Below are 12450 nucleotides of genomic sequence, written 5' to 3' on the forward strand. Positions count from 1 at the left end.
AGGCTGGCCCAGGCACAAAGAGTCCGCCACTCAGAGACATGTGGCAGCAAAACCCTCTCAATCCACATCCCCACCCCCCGTTCAGCCACAACTCTGAAGCCCTCACACTCCTGCTGGAGACACACAAACCGTTCCGTATCCTGAGCTCGGAGCCAAGAGAAGGAACGATGGAGGAGGAGGGGGAGCAAATTCTGATTCCTATTCACTGAATGTCACCACCTCACAAAGGGGACCGCATGACACTGCCACTAAATCAGAGTTAATGGACTCCTTTCTCAGTCCTGCGAACATGACAGGGGGCGTGTGTGTGAGAGTAAGGGGGTGTGGGAGAAGAACGGGGGGCTGGTGAGGGTGCCTGTTTGCCCCATTCAAGGGGCACATGGGCCAATGAGCCTTGTGTGATATAGTGAGAGCAGATTGGCGAGGGAAGTGTGTTTCCAGGGGCATTAACAGCTCGCCTAATGTAAAGCCTCGTGTCTCATTCAACAGTTGTTAGTTTCGAGAAGTCCATAACTCAGAGGATATACTGACTCAGTGATTTAAAAAAGTTGAATGTTAATCATATGGTTTGTTTCACTGTCCTGTCACGGCTCTTTCAACACAGCTGATTTGTGTGTAAGAAGCAAAACAACGTAACATAAATCAGAGGCCACTTTAACAGTAAAGACAACACTACACAAACCATGTTGCTGTGTGGGCAATCCATCAAACTCCTCCAGTGAAAGTACGGGGGAGCACCATCCACGGGGCTTGTGGGGCAATTGTTGCATTTGCATGTGAACACTTATCCGACAATGAGGAGCCAGACTGGGGGACAGCAATTTCGGAGCCGTTTGTTATCTTCCCTACAGGGCTGAACCTAATATGAGTAACCCCTCCCACCCTCGCACTCCATCCCACACTTGAAGAGCGCAGCTTGGAGGCCGGGCTGGAGATGAGTGAAGATGGCATTCGTGTCACTTGGCAGGCATTCATAGCCGCCGCTCCCCCCGCCTTCGACGGCGCAGGGGAGATGTGGAGAGACAGAGGCGGAGAGACACGGAGCCCCAGGTACCGACCTCATTAGCAGATAAAAGCAACCTTTCCCCGTGACCCCTGACCCCGGAGGTTGCCATGGAGCCTTCCAGTCGAGGCGTAGATGGAGCATGCTGGGATCGCTCCCAGCAGGGTAGAAGTGAATATGGGCTGCTGTGAGAATTATTAAGACCCCCGCCCCCTCCTCGCTCGCACACAAATCCATATTCGTCCACTTCATGCTCTTCTGAACTCACTTTCTCGAAGCCGGAGCTCATGTGCCGCTCTCGCTTCCTGCTTTGTTTCTGTTCAGTCGTCTTAATACCAGTCAAAAAGTTAAGCTCATTACAACCCCGAGTTCACCTTTGATGTGCACTGAGGAAAAAGTGTGATAGTTTACATAAGGACCAAACGAAAAGACTAACCACAACTGTTTTCTGTGCTTCTTTTTGCTCAGCAGAGTGGCCATGTACGGTGTTTGTTCTTGAAGTGCAGAACTATGGTTAAAAATTACACATAAAGTGTTTTGTTCTGTCTATCTACCTCAGTGACCTCTTTTGTTTATGAATTAGCATTTCTGAATTAAGTTTCCTTTTCAAAAGTATCTGCTATTAAAGGAACAGTTGACCCAAAAAGGAAAATTCAGTTATCTGCTCGTCCTCACGCTGATGGAAAGTCGAGGGAAATTATGTCGTCCTCGAAACAATGTTGGTGCTTCACAGCCGAAAACTGTCACAGCATTCTCCTAAACAACTGAAAGAGTTGAGGATTTGTTTTAAAAGGTGAAAAAAGCTCGTCTCTGGAAACCCAGAGATCCCAATTTGATTTGAACAAACATTAGTTAGACCCTTTTTTAAGCCAAAATCTTCACTACCTGCTGAGCTAAAGTGTACACACCCTGTCTGAAGTTGGTTCACGAGCTCGACCACATGTCCAGGGTGTAAAAGTGTCTTTTAAATGAATTACAAATTGGGATCTCAGGGCTTCCTGAGACTTGAATTACTCCAGATGAGCTGTACGGAGCCAGTTTACGTCTTTTCTTTTGGTTGTTTATTATGTTTTAAAGCCTAAGCCTCCAGCTCCTTCAGTTGTTTAGGAGAATGCTGCAACACTGTTTCGCTGCGAAGCTCCAGAAATGTTTTGTGGACCACAAAACTTCAGCCGACTTTCCGTCAGCATGGCGGTGAGAAGATACGGACTGAGTTTTCATTTCAAAACAAATTAAAACGGTTTCTTCTTTCTCCGATTTTTTACTTTTACTTTATTGTTCATTGTTCATGTTTTTTTTTCCTGTGAAGCAATTTTTTTATTATTGCACGGGGATGTGTTCAAACAGTACGTAAAGTCAAGGCGGTCTCACATGCTGTCCATACGTTATGCTCCTAAAGGTAAAACCTATGGGAGAAAGTGTCAGTATGTTGCAGTGTGTGTGTGTTCAACTGTGTGCGCTCGTGTGTGTGTGTGTGTGTGTGTGTGTGTGTGTGCATGTGAAGCTGTTGGAGAATGAGGGGGGAGGGGGTTATATCTTGGTCATGCTGACTGAGTTTTATAAGCTGTGGCTAACCCCACTCCCCACAGCTGACTGAATATTAAATAAACAGAACCAAGTGGATGAATTCAGAGTGAGTGCTCAGGCTGGAGAAGCACTACTTCACCAGCGCGGGGCCTCCCCCATGGGGCCCCCACATCAGCCTGTCTTATTCTTGGCAGCTGCAGTGGAGAAAGGCAGCCTATGGGGTGGGTGAATGGTTGGACGGGGTGTGTTTTGGGGTTGTGTACAAGGGGGGGAGTCACCTAAAGAGGAGGAGTGGGGAGGCTGATGGAAGGAAAAGTTGGAAGGAGTGAGGAAAGAGGGATGTGGGCAAAAGAAAACTGGGGGCTGGTGTTTGTTGCTGTGCAGCTGTGGGATGGAAATGACTCCCAGCAGCAGAAGAAAACTGAGCGTTGTCGCTGGCTAATTTTTCTTGCGGGTTTGAGGAGAGTTGGTGGAATATGTCAGTGTGAAAGTATGGCAGTGTGTCAGTGTCGAGTCAGTCTGTCAGACATCAACAGACGTTCTGCCCGGGTCACCACAGGCCTTCATGGTTAATCCAGAATTACTTCTCACATTTAATGTTATCTGAGGTGACATTTGATATTATGGGATGCATAAATCGACATCGATGCTGAAAAGACAAACGAGAGCAACAGTAACAAACGCAGTTTAACGTACTTTTGATTCTGAAGTACATTTAGTATCACACACTTCAAGACTTTTATCCAAATTCATTCTTTTGCATTATGTATTTTAGCTTGAGCCACAAGTCTCTGCTGCAAAATCCACATAAAAGTGGTGTCATGTTACTTTTTTTCTGGTCATAGTTAGAAAACAACAAATCTCTGCCACATGTAAACATAGTATGGGGAAAATAAAAGTCAGAAATGGTTCTCTGTCGGCTGCAGCGTGAACACAGCCGCTACACACTGCCCCGCCTGGAGTCCCCTCCCCACCCCACTTCCCAAACATCGCTGTCTCACACCCCTGAGAGTTTCCTGTCTTGAGTTTTTTTTCATCTTGTAGTTAAAATAAGATCTGTGGCTCAACCCAAGATTACCCCTCCACCACCATCATTACACACACACGCTGTCCTTTGGGAACCCGAAACCGACCATCCCAGACCGTGAGTTCAGCCATTCCAGACAGTGAATAAAAAGCATTTGATATCAAGCTCCTGCTTGATTTATAAGGCGCTTCCACATGAACACTATCGAGTCGCAGCGAGCATCTGGGCAGGTCATGGGAGCCATTTTCTGGATGGAGTGAATCCTCAGGGCTCCAGCCTCCCACACCCTTCTCCGTAAACACAGCTGTCAGTCTCGTGTCTGCTGTCATTGCCAGCTCATGTGTTTTATTCTCTCCCCTTTCATATAATTTGAGCTTTAGGGCTGAGCAGGCAGAGAGCTCCCTGTCAGCATCCTCCTGTTGTTGGTGGACGAGGAGGAGTTTTGCTTTTTTGCTGACTGAACTGAAGAAGACGAAATATATGGGACGCTTCACTGTGCTTACAGAGCCATCTTCGCCTGGCATGTACACTTCTGAAAAACGCTGTCCATCTCTGATGACTCACCAGAAACCAGCGAAGCACATAGTGAGACTTCAGCTAATTGAATCCAGCGTCTGTGTTTTTGATGAATTGTTGTCCTCTTCATGTCCCTCCCTAAGCGTCCTCCCACACTGTGCTGTAGACCTCCCACAGAACGTTACAAACCTACATTCACATGCACTTGCAGACACAAATTCACACACACAGACACACACACACACACACACACACACACACTCAGCAGGGCAGGTAGGGGCTGCCGTCAGGGAAATGGCGTTTCATCTTGACCCCAGGAAAGCAGAGGCACGAGTGCAGCTCATTGGTTTTCAAAGGGTGAATGAAAAAGGAAGCAGAAAGATTGAGAGTGATAAAGAGAGAGAGAGAGCGAGAGTGTATTTGTGTGTGTGGTGGAGGAAGAAGGAGAACGAAGGAAACAGCGAGAGGTAGAAGGGAGCCGCTCGCTCAAAACTCTCTGTGGACTCCCCTCCGCTTCCCTCTCCTGCAGCCCCACGTAGGTCGGCGTTCCCCCTCGCTCTCCTTGTGTGGTCCGGAGCTCCGAGTCATTCCCAAACAATCGGCATTAATCCAGGGAGCGAGGGGCCTGGAGCACAGTGCTGCCAGAGCACCCTCACCCTGGCCTGCACTGACGCACGCTACACTACATCCACTGTACACACACACACACACACACACTAATAGCCTTTAATCACGCTTGGTAGTGTGTTGTTCTGTACAATATGATACAGCAGACTTTGACGTAGGAGCATCACACAGTGCACCATCACAGTCATCTGTAAAAGGCGCTTACAGACGCAGGTTTAGTCAGCACCTGTCCAGAGCCGGCTTTTAAGTCTTTCTTTGGCGCAAGTTGTATTTAAATCTCAAGTCTTTGTAAGCAAGTTGCAAGTCAAGATGATCACCGTTCCAATTGTTTACTGCACATTTGACAGTAAGTGAACGCATCACCATTCATACCTTCTGTGCTGATGTCTTCTTTATTTACAAGTTTAAAGGGTACATTTATAAGATATGGCCAGAATTTCATTTTAAACATAACAAAATGAACTAACATTATCATGTGAGCATGCAAGTAGTAAGTTCTCTATGTTTAAAGAGCTCTCTTAGCTGTTAGTGTAAGAAATAAACAAAATTATTAAGTACCATCCACCCCAACCTACTTACTACACAGGCTCTGTCACTCTTTACTATGTTCGGTACTTACCTTTATACACGCATGTGCTTTTTCACGCTGAGGCGAGGCGCTGACACAACAACCTCTAGTGGACCGGCCAGTCTATTACACACTTTGCCGTGACACGGGGTTGTCTATTTTGGCACTTTGCATCAACTCAAGGGTTTCAAGGTTCGTTGTGAACTCAGCCTCCGTGAAGGGCTCACATTGACCAGAACCTGCACCACTCCCATCCCACCCCCTCCCTCATATGCGGGTCCAGGCATCTGGGATTAGCCAGCATCGTGTGCTGCGGCCTGGAATGTATATTCCTGGCAGTGCTCAGGGTAAATTGCTGTAATCAGCCATTACTCTAATTCAGTCATTTACCTGACTTTACACATTCATCACTTTCATATAATTCTCAGCACACAGATGATGAATTCGAGTGTTTGTGCACTGCTCCCCCTCTCCACCCCTCTGCTGTAACAGCCCAGAAAACATGTCTCGCCAGGGGACCGAACTGGACTCCCCCTCCAGCCTCTTGCAGCCTAATCACCAGCTCTGACCAGCCATTAGTCAGTCAGGTCAGACACCCTGACACCACGTCCGGTACCCCAACCCCACCCCACCTTGCTCCCCAGCACACAGGCCAGAAGGCGGCTGTGCTGCTTGGAGGTTGGCTAGATGGAGCTGCGGCGAGGAACCAGGTCACTAGCTCCCTTATGGCCATTACTGTAATTATAGTTGGCGTTGTTAATTGTTTTTTGCTGGGCCTAATGAGGTGGGGGGGCTGTTGCAGTGCAATTAGGGAGGCCGAAGGAGGCGGTAGGAGGTGAGGGAGTTTTGGGAGAGACGGAGGGTGAGCGGAGAAGCCAGAATGGGAGGAGGGAGCAGGCAATGGACTGCGGGATTGAATTGTCAGTCCGGGTTATGATTAGAAGGCGCAGATGCGGCCATGTGAGAAATGAATTTCATGCCTGTTGATTCTGCGATTTCTTCAGGAATGTAGGGGTTTCGCAGCAGAAAGCGAGAGAGCTCCTCAGACGGAGGACTAACGTAGCTCTGACACGGAGAGATAGAGGGATGAAAGGCTGAGGAGGGAAAGGGTGTAAACAAGAACCCATCATGTGGAAGAAGTTGTACTTTAATCCTCAAATGTCTTCTGTCTGTTAGAGGTGGTTATAAGGCGTGCACGGAAAATACAAATCTACACATTTTTATTAAAACAGAGTTGAATGTATATGTATATCTAATGTATTTTATCATTCATTGATATCTTTTAGTTATATAAGATATTTATTCAGCCCAGTCGCCAGGATCTAATGTTAGGAGTTAACATTTTTAACGTGGCATATCACGTTCATGTTATATGCTTATCAGACACCTTTCACATTAGGTGGAGGGGCTTGTGGTGGCGTTAAATGGCCACGATGTTTTCCTAACTCTAACCAAGTTGTGACAAGAGAGAAATAGAAAATTGAACCTCAACAAACGTGAAATTGCAACATAAAGAAACAATCGGTTTTAACTTATCTGTGGTTTTGCAGAAACATTCTTAGCTTACAATTATTCTGGTGGTTTGGTGGATTTATTAGCTGCTTTTGTAAAGGACTTCGATACACACAATTTTTACACTTGCATTACTTTACTATGAGTCAGATGTGTCCAGAGCTGTGATGTCCTGAAGAAGTTGACTGAATATGACCTCTCAAGAAAGCAGTTTTGTATTCAGTGGAAGAGAGGTTACCCTACGAGCTTGACCAGTCACGGTTAATTAGGAACATCAGATAAATATTCCCTGGTGTTTTTCTGCAGGGATGCGTCAGTTTGGATTAAAGGGCTGAGTCTGAAGAAAAGGTGGGAAGCATTATGTATCCCTCACTGTGGGAACAACAGAGCCCTATGTACACTTCTCTCCCGTTTGACTCCTTATGTGAGCACATGTTTTCCATTTCTGTTTGGAGTGTCAGCGAAATGTGTGACACAAGGGGAGAGCAGGGTGTCTGGGGCGGGCGTATGTGTGGAGATGGACTGCCAAGCACTGTTTACTCTGGCCAGCACCAGTTGTGGATACCAGCCTGTAGCTAACTGCCAACCTGCCATCGCACCAGCAGCTTCCCGCCCCGCGTTACTCTCCCACCCTGCTCACTCTCCCAGGCCAAGGTTGGACTTACACTGCAGGATTTCTTGGACCAGACCGCAGACATGCTGGCCAAGTGGACTGCTCGTCATGAGAATGCAACCTTGAAAGTTTATTTGCCCTAGAAGTGAGCGAGTACTGTTTTTCCAGCATGAGAAGAACACAAAACATCAAAAACAATCTGGATGAGCGATTCAGTTCATCATGGTTCAGTGAGAGCAATTAAGACAGTTACAGTAATTCCTGATTACACTGGATTTCCCGTTATAACACTGTGGTGTTGGAATAAATGGCGCTTGTAATTATTTGTCCTGACCAGAGCAACCAGAGCGTAGAGGCTGGAATTAAGAGTGAAGGGTGGAAGCGCTCTGGTTGAACTTATTGACATGATTTTCCTCGTCTGAGCCTTTTTTTCTTCTCTCCAGTCCCCTAAAAAAGATGGACAACTGGGTCAGCGATGTAGGCTACTCCCCAAAACTGATGTCAAGGTTTGGTAGCCCTGAGAATTAACAGCTTTCTTTGGTAAAATAAATAAATAAAAACAACATTAAAATGTGTTAGAAAAACAGCAGCAATGACACTGTGTGTTTGCGTAAGCTGAGATGGAGGCAAAACAACAAAACGGGGTGGCTAACCTGCTGGTTCTCTACACTTGGATTCAGATCACCTGTGTACAGGTTGTGGAGACCGGCTACTAATTAATGAGTGAAAGCAGCATGGGGCACCCCCCACCCACCAATCAGGGTGTGACACCCTGTTTGTGACGGCTTAAGAGCGGTTGGGAATGACACCCAGGTTGGACTCATTCCCATTCTGATCTGTCCACGACACACTGCAGACTCAATCCCCCATTGACTGTCAGCCACAAACTCTGGTTGGTTTAGGCCCCATTGAGATTTCTTTGTTGTAGTTGAGGGAAGGCGGAGGATCTCCACTAGCTCTGTGGATTTTTTGACAATCTTGCTACCCAAAAGTAATGCCTCTAAAGTATAAAGTACCACCATATAGTCTAGATAGTATCATACAGATATATTTTTTAAACGTTTGCGTGGAGATTTTCACTGGGCGCTGCTCGCTCTAACCGACCTTCTGCTGGTTACCCTTGGTCCAGTCAGTCCGAGGGTGGTAAGAGGGTTCCTGAGCAGTGAGGTAGTACACATGCTGTAATAGGGTGTCACAGTGAGTAGTGCTGTGTCCGTCCATCGGGGACATCGCATCATGGAAAACCGAGCACAGAGCTCAGCCTGTGCGGAGCTGGACATTGCGTAAAGTTTTCAGCAGGCTTGTCGGAAATGAGTCAACATACTGCCGAAAGCGTTTGTCGCGCCTTCGGTCCTGTCTGCACCTCGCAGTGTGGGAGAACGCACAGGTGCAGATCACAGTTTGTGTGTGTGTGTACATGTGTTCGGCTGTGCACAGAGCCCTGTTTGTACCTCTCCTGCTGGGTTTGTTAATGAAGGAGTCTAATTGGATTTTTTGGGTTGGTGCTGGGGCATTCAGGAGAGGGCGGGGCCGGGCCGAGCCCCCCGATGAGAGGAGAGATGAGGGGGACAAACCTGCGGGCTGGATTACCACTGTGCCCTTTTCTCTCTTGCTCTGTCTTCCCAAGGTAGGGGATTATTATCTGTACGAGCAGGGAGGCTGGTGGGAGAGCGTTTCAGGAGTTCAGCTTGTTAGGATAAAGGGCAGGTCATGCGAGGCAACACAAATTCTGCTTTGAACGTGAATGTTAGAGGGATAATCTAGTGTAGCTCAGCTGTTTCTATTCAAACCACAACATCCATTAAGTTGCGCAAAGTTATTCTCAAAGGTAAATCTTTGCACGCTCACAGAGAGCTCATAAATTTACAAATTAGGTTTTTATGACATGAAACTTATGAAACACTTGGAAGTGTGACCAAGGTCCACTACGGATGAAAATCCACCTTACTTGGTGAGTTCATTTGCTGAGCTGTTTACTGCCGTGCCCTTTCCTGTTCAGTGAGCTGACTGAATAAAAAAAAAAATGGAGGTTGAGCCTTCAGATATGCCACGACAATGGTAAAGAGAAGAGGGAGGTTCTGCAGGTTTTTTCACCAACAAAAGCAGTGAAACAGAGGGAGACGTGGAGTGAGGGTGAATACAGGTTGGCTGTCCCTCTCGCTCCTTCCCACCCTCCCTCTTTCCCTCTCCCTCCGCTGGCCTTTTGTCCTCTGTACTCGACCTCCCTATCTTCCGGCTGGGACTGGAGTAGTTCCCGATTGCCGCAAACAGGATTAGGAGCACCCATGGCTCCGGTCATTCTCTGTGGATTTGGGAGTGTTACTGCAGCTTGGCTGAGCCATGGTACTTTAATTACCCCACCACCAGGTGGCCTCAGAGCGGCCCGGCGGGTAACAAGCAGGGAGCGGGGGGAAAACTTCTGTCTTTACATGGGAATAATCCCTGAGCTCCTCTCATCAGGTCAACTTGTACTAAGCACTGACAACCATGTTGAACCCCGACTGCCAGACTTTAGTGGTGAATGCAGTGTTAACATGCACAAATATCGCATTCTTCACTTTGTTACCAACCTTAAAAAAAAGTAAAAAACTTAACTTTAGTGTTTTCTACTTCATAAACACACTGTCACATGTGGTGCTGCTGCTTAGAGTGAACATCATCTTTATTTAAAAGGGCTGTAAACTGATGCTAAACCAATTACATCAATCCACAAGTCAAACACACATAAATGGTTTATTTATGTGTTTGCATTATTGTACGGTGTCTGCATGAGAAACTGTTGAAACTTCACTTTCTAACATTTATGCTAAAGAAAAACTTACAATACTTTTGAGATGTAAAATGATGGATTATAAAATTTAAAAACTTGAATGCACTAAAAGATTGAATAGGTAAATGCATATGCAGTTTTGCTAAGTTCAGGCAAAAAAGCTACCTGGTTAGGAAAACCTCACAGTGCGGCTTAAAATATCTGTTTCCTCCGTAACTTCATGTACCAACAAACCCCTATACAGCGTCGAGAGGTTGTCAACTAACAACAAATGGAAACATGGGTTGTGATAAGCATATAGCTGTTTTTCTGATTAGGACAGGCTGGTTTTGCCTGCCTGATTTTTTTGTTTATGTTTTTACTCCCTCAGATTTTATGCTTTTTGTGCTTCTACCACCGATAAGTAGGTTATGTTTCCTAAACGATTTCTTGTGTTTTATCTTGTAAATTGTCGGGCTGCTCTTTGCTGTTCCTTTTGTGAAGTGTCCCCCAGAGGCTGCACAGCTTATTACACACAAACTAACCAGTGTGGTTTGAACTGAGCCACCAAACGAGTGAAATCTATTTTTATATTATAGTTTTTTCATTGACCAAGTAGAAATCATCATTGAGATATTTTGTGTTTTGAAATCTGCGCAGACGTGTGATAGCCTCTCTTGACAATGGCATTTCATACACACAGCAGACTATGTAGGCAGTGCTTCTTGTTGTTTGCTCAGACTGTATTAAGTTTATTTGCTTGTCCCTGTAATGTCCAGACCTGCTGCACCTGCTAATGATCCACAGACTTCATATGAACGGAGAGAAGATTTGTCTCTGTTGCGCCAACAATGATCTAAGAGCCATAGAAGCGCAGTTGTAAACATAATTGATTTTATGCATTTCACTTGATGCGTTGTGTTTTTTTGATACTTCAAAGAGGCTCTAAAAGCCTTTCTCTTTTATCATTCAGAGGATGCAGAGGTGTAATCTAATTAAAGCGTATTTATGACAATGTTTCGCATTTCATGGATGCAAAGAAAAAGACAGCTTGAGGCTAAATGGTTGAGAGCGGAATGAGAAAATACAGTACAGACTCAAAATGCCAACATCTGGACCTGGCTTAATGTCACTGTTTGCTGTGTGTGTGTTTGAGATGGCAGATACAGTGTGTGTGCTTGTGCTCGTGAGAGAGCTGGGTCTGCAGAGAAGGAGGCAGAGCGTGGGCACAGACAAAGGTAAGCCTGTGTACCCCTTCCACTGTCGACCTGTGGAAAATTCCCCGTCAGCGCTGTGCCAAGATGCCTGGCTGTACGAGGCGGGACTCGGGAGGAATGTGAGAGGCAGACGTGACCAGGAGTGCCAGCGTTTCACCGAGGCCAGAGAGGGTAGAGCTGCACCGGCTTGTGGATGAATCGATTAGTTGCTTAAAAGAAGAAAAATTGCGAACTATTTTGATAATCGGTTAATCTTTTCTGTCATTTGTCAAGCAAAAATGACATTTTCCGGGTCCACCTTCTTAAATGTAATGATCAGGTGCTTTTCTCTGTCGTTTATGAGAGTGGATGAAGAGTCTTTGATTAATATAAAAATATCCGTTAGTTGCAGCCCTGGTCCTAATGAGTGGGCCACAAAAACACATATTTGTCTGCTTCAGACGGCTCTAAATCTCCAGCCACGTCTCTTTCTCTTCCACTGCAGCCTCAGTTTGGGCAGCTGTCCTCAGGCAGTTCACCTGGCTGGTTGCCTGGCCCCAAGGTGTCAATCTGGACCAGGTGTCCCTTTTTACCCATCACCCCTCTGGTGAGGCACGTCTGACCTCCAGGAAGTTGCCAGAATATCCCACCCCACCTGCACTGGAGGCCTGCTATTTCTCCAACCTCCATCCCCTCCACCGGTGACGGCTGAAAGATACGCTACACTGCAAACTTCCAGGAACGGAACTGTTTAAATGTGCAACTTCACTAATGAGCTTGAGTTATAGCCTTGGATGGACATTAATAAAGACTTATGAACAATTATTAGGGCGGCGGGGTGGCATTGTGATTAGAGAGCCTGCCTTTCATGCAGAAAGTCCTGAATCCAATCATGTTTGACAGCAAGATCCCGTGGGGTGCCGTTCTGTTGCTGATTTGGCTCTTTGATGTCCTCACGGCAGCGAAGGGAAAAACGGTGATACTCTTCTTCTTTGAGAATATCACAAAGTGTGTAAATGTTACTAATATGTGCCTTTATAGCCTTTCTAAGAGGTATAACTTGCTCAGAAAATCATTTTATAGGACAGTGATCAGGTGTTGTATTCAGTGTG

The sequence above is a fragment of the Pagrus pagrus genome, assembly GCF_965226575.1.
Source record: "Pagrus pagrus genome assembly, chromosome: 4".
NCBI lineage: Eukaryota > Metazoa > Chordata > Actinopteri > Spariformes > Sparidae > Pagrus > Pagrus pagrus.